General features: G+C 42.6%; 1 long non-coding RNA gene across 1 annotated transcript; it reads right to left on the reverse strand.

Annotated features, from left to right (window-relative positions):
* Nucleotides 1-6,221: 6,221 nt before the first annotated feature.
* Nucleotides 6,222-7,356, reverse strand: LOC147031428 (uncharacterized). The gene is made up of 2 exons (XR_015053023.1): nucleotides 7,299-7,356; nucleotides 6,222-6,544 (listed from the first exon to the last, which is right to left on the reverse strand). It is a non-coding gene; the product is annotated as an uncharacterized LOC147031428 (long non-coding RNA).
* Nucleotides 7,357-7,831: the final 475 nt, after the last annotated feature.

Consider the following 7,831-nt stretch of genomic DNA (forward strand, 5'->3'; position numbering starts at 1 on the left):
CCTCCCCTCCCCCACCCCCCCCCCCCATTCTCTAAATGAAATTAAGCCATTTTGACAGATTTATTACCTCTGTCACTGAAGGTGGACAGGGATTATGTTTTTACCACTGTCTGTCTCTGAGCAGGATATCTAAAAAAGTTATGGATGGATTTGGACGAAACTTGGTGGACAACTTGGATGTTTGACAATGATGAATTGATTCGATTTTGGTGAAGATCTGGATGTGGATTTAACTTTTTTGTGATTCTTCACGGTTGAAAGATGGGGCCAAAACCATATAGGAACCCGAACAAGCAAAAAGCAAAGATGAAGTCATCAGGAGGAAACTGGATATGATTCAGGTTTCAGCTACTACTCATCGACCCTCAAACTGATCCAGGCACAGCCAAGTCAGCCTTATTTTAAAAAAAAACCCAACAAAGAACCCAAATTCAAAAAATTTAATAATTCTGGCTGCCACACCACGCGTCCGATCGGGTTGAATTTTATAACATATATATTCCCCATCATATCACAACGAGGTCATAATTTGAAGTTTTATGTCAATTGATGAAGTGGTTCAAAATAAATAATTATTTTAAGATTTTTGCTCAATCCAATATGGCTGCCAGATCATGTGACATCTTGAAATTTCAAATCTTCCTAAAATTTTAAGTCAATCGGATGAAAAATTGAGGATTTTAGAAATCTTACCGAAGTTGTTGACCTTTGGCCGATGTTGACCTTTTGAGCTCAAAAACAATAGGCTTCTTGCTTATACCCAATTCTTCCATGCGGTGAAGTTTCGTGAAGATCGGTTTAAAGTTGTGACCCGTAGGCGACAAACAGACAGACAGAATAACAAAATGGACTGACTAATATACTTGAAAAAATCTTCGATTTTGGTCGTAACAAACAAACATACGGACGAACAAACGGACCCAAATGCAATACCCGCTCCTCTGGTGATGGTAAAAAGTGAATAAAACTTTGAAAAAGTTTCACACGGAGCAAACTGCATTGTAGTATCCCATTTCATTGTTTGTTTCAAATCACAGTTCAAATTTGGAATGCTAATTTGTGGACACCCTGTACTTTTAAGTGGCCTCACAACTTATTGAGCCGTCCTTATGGCCAAGATGAAGTGGTGAGCACAGGTTCAATGGCACGTAAAACGATCACTGCTGGCATATGTTAGCCCAGATTATAGGTGGTAAAACTGTCGCGGTATCATTGCAAAATCAAAGCGCATAGTTCTGAGACAACAAATCTGCCATACTTTTGATGGTCACTGTTTTCTGCTGAAAGACAATGAGCAAGTAATGTGACATGGAGACAATAATAACATTTTTCGTCATGTCTGGCTTTCCAACACTGGTGCAAGTCCTTCTTTTTAGCCCGACTCGGTGGTGTAATGGTTACAAAGGCGTCCGCTCTGAGTCTGGCAGCGGCAGTCAAATCTCAGCCGAGTCGTTAGCAAAGACTTTTGATGGGCCGAATAGCCTCCTCCTGTGTTGAAGTGAACCTTATCAGGGAACTCCGACGTATATTTCATCAGGCCGATGCGATGTGACGCTTCGTAGAATGTAAAGCTAGCCTTGATCGTGAAGGTCAGTGCCATTCTGCTCTGGTGGACAGTAAGGAGATGACGTTTCAGGCATTAACCCTTTTGTCATATTTTGCCCCAACTGAGCGTTAAGCTCGAAACCTCAGCTTCTTGCTTCCCACGGTGTTGAGCACACCTTGATCGACATTTTGTTGATTCCATCCATTGTTCTACCCATCCGCCGACGACGCATATGAAATCCTTCGTTTCCTCCCATGGCCTCATCTCAGATCACAAATTTGGTTTCAGACCAGGTCATTCTACATTGGACATGCTGCTACTACTCTCCCAACAATGGATGGAGGACATCTACAATGTCAGACCTGAGATCAGGGACATCTCTCCAGACATATCTCGAGCTTTCGATACAGTCGGGCATCATGCCTTGCTCTCCAAACTCCAAACTCTGCCTTGGGCATCCAATTAAGACCAACTTCATACATGGCTTATTGACGTGCTCCGCTCTTGTAGCCAACGTGGGGCGCTCAATGGAATCCTTTCCTTTCCTCTCCCTGTCAAAGCTGGAATGTCCCAAGGATTGTTCTGGGCCCAGTCCTATTCCTGATCTTCATCAATGATCTCTCTGACTCTCTAGAAAATCTCCTTTATCTATTTGCTGATGACTCCACCTTCTGCCAAGACATCCCTCATCCTTCAGACAGGCAGTCTGTATCCTCTTCCCTCTCTTCAGACCTTGACAAAAATCACAAGATGGTGAAACACTTGGAATATGTCTTTCAATCCTGATAAAATCTCACACTCTCACAATCTGTCTCTCTTTCTCTGAAAGGACTGTACGAAAAACACTTCCTATCTACTTTCTTACTAATCCTCTTGATGAGGTTCAGTCACTCAAACTCCTGGCTCTCGGTATCAGCCATGACCTTTCTTGAGCAAACCACGTTTCAGAGTTGGCTTCCAAAGCCAGCCGCAGACTGGGTATACTCTGTCATACAAAGTCCTTCCTTGGCACACCTGAACTCCTCTCCACAGACAAGGCCTTCTTCTACAGATTGATGGAGTACTGCTCTCCCCTCTGAGCCAGCATCCCTGCCTCACATCTTTCTCAGCTTGAAGCCATGAAAACCAAGGTCCTCAAGATTATTGGAATCTCCAGCGATGAAGCTGAGTCCATGGGTCGATCACTTGGCCATCGCAGACAGGTCTGTGGTCTCTCTGTCTTCTACCACTTCCTTTCTCGTCTTGCAACCTCTGCTCTTTCCATGCTTCGTAACCCCCCAACCTCACCCATCCCACACCCCCCAAGTTTTTTTCAGGTTGCACACAGTCAACCATCAACTCTTTTTTTTTTTAGTGAAACTCTTAAAATCCATAATCACTGCCCACCTGCACTCAATTACTTCTCCCTTTTTCCCCACCTGTGGAACCAACTTCCACATTCTCTTCAATTTCATTCTTCTCTCCAAGTCTCCAAGACAGCTTTTGACCACCATCTCAGATCATCCCCCATCCAAAACCTTGATCTTTTCTATCCCCGTTTACCTCCGCCCCAAAACCCACAAGATCACCCTTCCTTCCAAATTTCCAGTTTTTCATTCTTGACAGTTTGTTTCTGCATCCATCTTGTCCACCCCATGCATCCTCCACTACCGCTTATTCCTCTCCACACCAAATATTTGTTTAAGTCTCCCTCTATTTTGTCCCCCAACTCCAATGTTGGTGTTTCCCTTGATTAACCTTACACTGCTTGTAGAGTTGCCATCTCGGTATCACAGATGTTTGAATATTTTCAATGCCGCCACAATGATGGCGGCCAATCAGAATGTTCTTTGGCGAAGGAAAATGGAAATCTTCAATGACAGATCAGGTGAAGTATTCAGAACTGATTGTAACCTGATGCTTTACTTACTGATTGTAACCTGATGCTTTACTGGAAACATATGGATCAACACAGCCATGTGCGAGTGCTGTTTGTCTCGATGTCCCCATTTCCAACGAATTGGTACATCTCACCATATTTTTCCCTTGGAGATTATTTTCTTATAAGATTATAATCTTCAAGATTATAATCAAAAGATTATTTTCTACAATACTCACTCCACCCGACCGTTAGCTTCATACAATTCGGTCGAGGCCGAGCGAAGCAAGATCAAGGTCGTTTATTCCTGATATGCAAAACACCCCGCAACCCGTGCCTACAGAAAACAGACTTTTTGGAACGCCGGCCACATTTTCCATCCAATCCTCATGTAACTTCGTTGAAACGTTCTCCATCGGTAGATGCTCCGATGCTGAAAGTTTCGTATCAATCGCTCGAGCAGTTGCGGAAATGTAAGGGTGAACAAAAAAAAAACAAATTGAGGGCCTTGGCTGACATTGCACAACATGGTCAAGGATGGTTGTGGACAACCACTACTATTTCTACATCTACAGCCAGTGTTGAACACAATAGCCTTACCTTCTCAAGACACACAGTCGGATTTTTAAAATCCACAACCTAAATAATGATGTGAGATCCAGCCTACCCCCCCCCCCACCCCTCATCCCTCTCTCTTCAAACACTGTGCAGCAGAAAGTTAAGTTTGATTCTGATCACAGACTTGCACCCAACCAACTGAGCTATCCCACTCCCCCTTGACCATCCTAATTTACTGTTAATGTTTAAACTTGGAGAGGGTCTATACGATTGAATCCCAAGGCCATGTAATTTAATTTTCGCACACACACACACACACACACACACACACACACACACACACACACACACACACACACACACACACACACACACACACACACACACACACACACACACACACACACACACACACACACACACACACCTTATTTTGAATTGTAGGATTGGGATTACAGAGACCATTGGTGTGTGAAATAGCTGTGATACCTGTTGAAAGGAAGGAATGACACATTCACCTGGAGAAACCTCACCCTTATTGTATTTAGTGTCGGTAGTTGAACATTTTGGTTCTAACTTTAATTGTTTTCAAGGGAACTTCACTGGTTATAATATGCTTTTTCCTAACTTCTTATTTTGTATGCAGCGCATGGCTGTTAGTGGGTCGCATAATTTGCTGGGAGGGAGGAGTGGGCACAGCTGTGCTGTAGATTAGGGCACAAATTGGTGATCGGTGATCGTTTTCACCGCTGTCGGTGAGCAGGATATCTCAAAAAGTTTGGATGGATTCGGACAAAACTTGCTGGATGGGTTGGGTGTATGACAAGGATGAATTTATTCGATTTTGGTGAAGATCTAAATCTGTATCCAGATAGTAGAATTATTTAATTGTTAAAGTGATTCTTCACCAATGAGTGATGGAGCCAAAATCGATATACATGGTTTTCCAAAAACACTTGGACAATTTTGGTTGTTTAATATATTTACGAACACAAATGATACAATGATACCTTTTGATTTGTACGATACAGAAACTCATAAAGTTTTCTTTATTTTCAGGTCTGGTGATTTAATGTAAAACAAAATGGCGACTCCACAGGAGAGAGCTCAGTGAGTCAAATCCATCCATCCATTGCATTGGGACCATCCTCTGCACAGAGTGTTGGTGCTGCCGAAGCAGTCTCCTCGGCTTCTGGACGCAATCCTGGAGGGGTCGCCACTCCGACACAGGACACCAGTGCTGCCACTCATTTTGCCGACCTCGGAAGGATGACAGGCAGAGTCAACCCCACCGGGTATTAATTCAACGGCCGAGTGTGATTTGAACTCGGGATCCTCGGATCCCAAGCCCACCACCCAAACCGTTAAGCCAACACCAGGCATAGTGTGTCAAATGGTGGGTCAGTTTTTGTTTTTGGAGGATACAGTGGCCTCAACAATGTACATGAACATGTTGGAAGGATTCGCCTTCCCACAGACTGAAGACCTGACAACCCGATATCATTTTTCAACAGGACGGTGCTCCCCCTCATGGGGCCCTAGTTGTTCAAGCCGTCCTGAATGAAATATTTCCAGGTCGCTGGATTGGCTTGGCCGGACATAACCAGACATAACCCCCCTTGATTTTTTTTTTTCTGTGGGGGTTTGTCAAAGATGTTGTCCACAACACCAAGGTGGCAAACCTGCAGGATCTTCGTTCTCGGATCACAGCTGCACGCGCACTGGTGGACGCAAACACGCTGAGCCGAACAAGGCAAGAACTCATGTACCGCCTTGATGTCCTGCGCGTGACAAACGGACCTCACGTTTAACTGTATTGATGGTGTGGACAAAACTTTATGAGTTTCTGTATCATATAAACTAAAGGGTATCGTTGTATCATTTGTGGTTCTAAATATATTAACAACCAAAGTTGTCCGGGTCTTTGTGGAACACCCTGTACATCACGATATTTCAAAAAGTTGTGGTCGAGTTACGACAAAACTAGCTGGACGAGTTATTCAAGTGACAAGAACAAGCCGATTAGATGTTGGTTCAGATCTGGATCCAGATCCAGCCCATCAGTAGGACACAAACGTAAACTGTCAGCCTTGCGGAGGAATGCGGTCCACCGAGTGCTGTTCTCGTCGAACCTGGGACCCCCCCGACATCATAAAGCAGGGCTTCAGATTGAAAAAAACTAAAGCTAGCACTCGGATTTCGATTTCAAAGTATTTTTCATCTCTTCGTTTTGCTGTGAATAAAAACAACAACACATAGTTGCAAGATTTGTCATTTATTTTTCGTTCAAAGCACGGCGTTAAGAAAGCACAGTGGCATGTTCAGCAAAAACCTCAATCAATCCATTTAATAGGAAATGAACACTGGTGAACAGTGTGAACCAAACAATCTTCAGTCGTGGAAAGCCGTCCGCGTGGAGTGTCGCATGTGCTCCGATTGGTGTACGTAGTTCAACCATCATAGTGGTCCTAAACATTTCACATCGTCATATCAGAACATTGTGAACTGATTAGAACCACTGGATGGAAAAACCTGACACGAACATTCCCAAGAGGCTTTTCACTTCCTCTTCCTCGTCAAATCTGGAGATAAAACAAAAGCCATCGTTAAGCAAACGAGAGTAAATATTTAACTTGATGACATGACTTGAATCGATAGCACCATCTCTCTGACACATGATGAGAGAGGCTTAAAATTGCAGTCAATCCAGTTCGTTTGTTTGTAACTGTTGGAGGAATGCAACAGAGCTTGTTGCTGTACCAACTGAGCTGAATCGAAAGGCACGACCATTATCTCTTTGAAGTCCTTGAACAAGCTCGGCTTGTCTTGCAGAAATATTGCTAACGTGGCACAGCAATATGACTTTTAATTCCCTTAAAAAAAAAATGTATTAAAATTTGAATTCCCTTTAAAAAAAATTTACAATTCGTGTCGTCGATGTGAGAAAAGATTAAATTAGACAAGTTTGTGCTTGGAAAAGCTGTCGACTTGGAGTCACCGCGAGCCGACAATAATGTATACCGCATGGTTTTCGATGGGCAAACGTTATTAATATGTTGTCATTCACAAAATAACACAAACATAAATCACTACTCTTATGGACTTCACATCTGTAATCTCACAGCAGAAATAAAGTGGAATTTCATTAAAAGAGTTGAGATTCAACGTAGTCCTCTAAAGTAGACAATTCTCCTGATACATCACTGTGCCATGAAACTCCAAGCCAAACAAACTTAAAGCAAACTTAAAAAAAAAAAAAAAATGGGCAAAGCTGTCAAAATAAAGGAGGTTATTAAGCATTCAAGAGTTGAAGAAAAGCATTTCTTCTCATCTCACCTTCTGAAGTTTTGAAATGGATCTCAAGTCTGGAGTTGTCCTCACTGACTGATTTTTCTCTCCAATGATCCTATATATATACAGAATCTACGCAAAGGATCCGCCCTGGTGTGTGACCTTTGGTGATAATATTTTCAGGTTTCGCGAGATAGCTCGAGGATCACCTGATTTCGTTTGGGTGTGGTATTCTCTCCCTCCAATGTTGTCATGCGTCATCTACACATGCATACATGCAAATATCAAAACACATGCATTCTACACCTCACCCTTTAGGGTTATTGGCTCATGTAAAGGGGGAGGTTTTGCTGAGTCAGGCGAACACAATGCAAAATATCCAGCATCAGGTTCATTCAATGGGGGGGGGGGGGGGAAGTTTGTTGCCATAAATGGAAGTCGTCCTTTTAAGTTTATATGTCATATGAATTAATTATTTTCGTGCGGTAAATTCTTCAATTAATATTATTAATTAAACATATATTTACATACATTTGTAGATGGTATTAAATAATGGAGGTATTTAGAGAAGAAATAAA

The sequence above is a fragment of the Eptatretus burgeri genome, chromosome 2 (genome assembly GCF_056783735.1).
Source record: "Eptatretus burgeri isolate ZD-2024b chromosome 2, Ebu_testis_v1, whole genome shotgun sequence".
Lineage (NCBI taxonomy): Eukaryota > Metazoa > Chordata > Myxini > Myxiniformes > Myxinidae > Eptatretus > Eptatretus burgeri.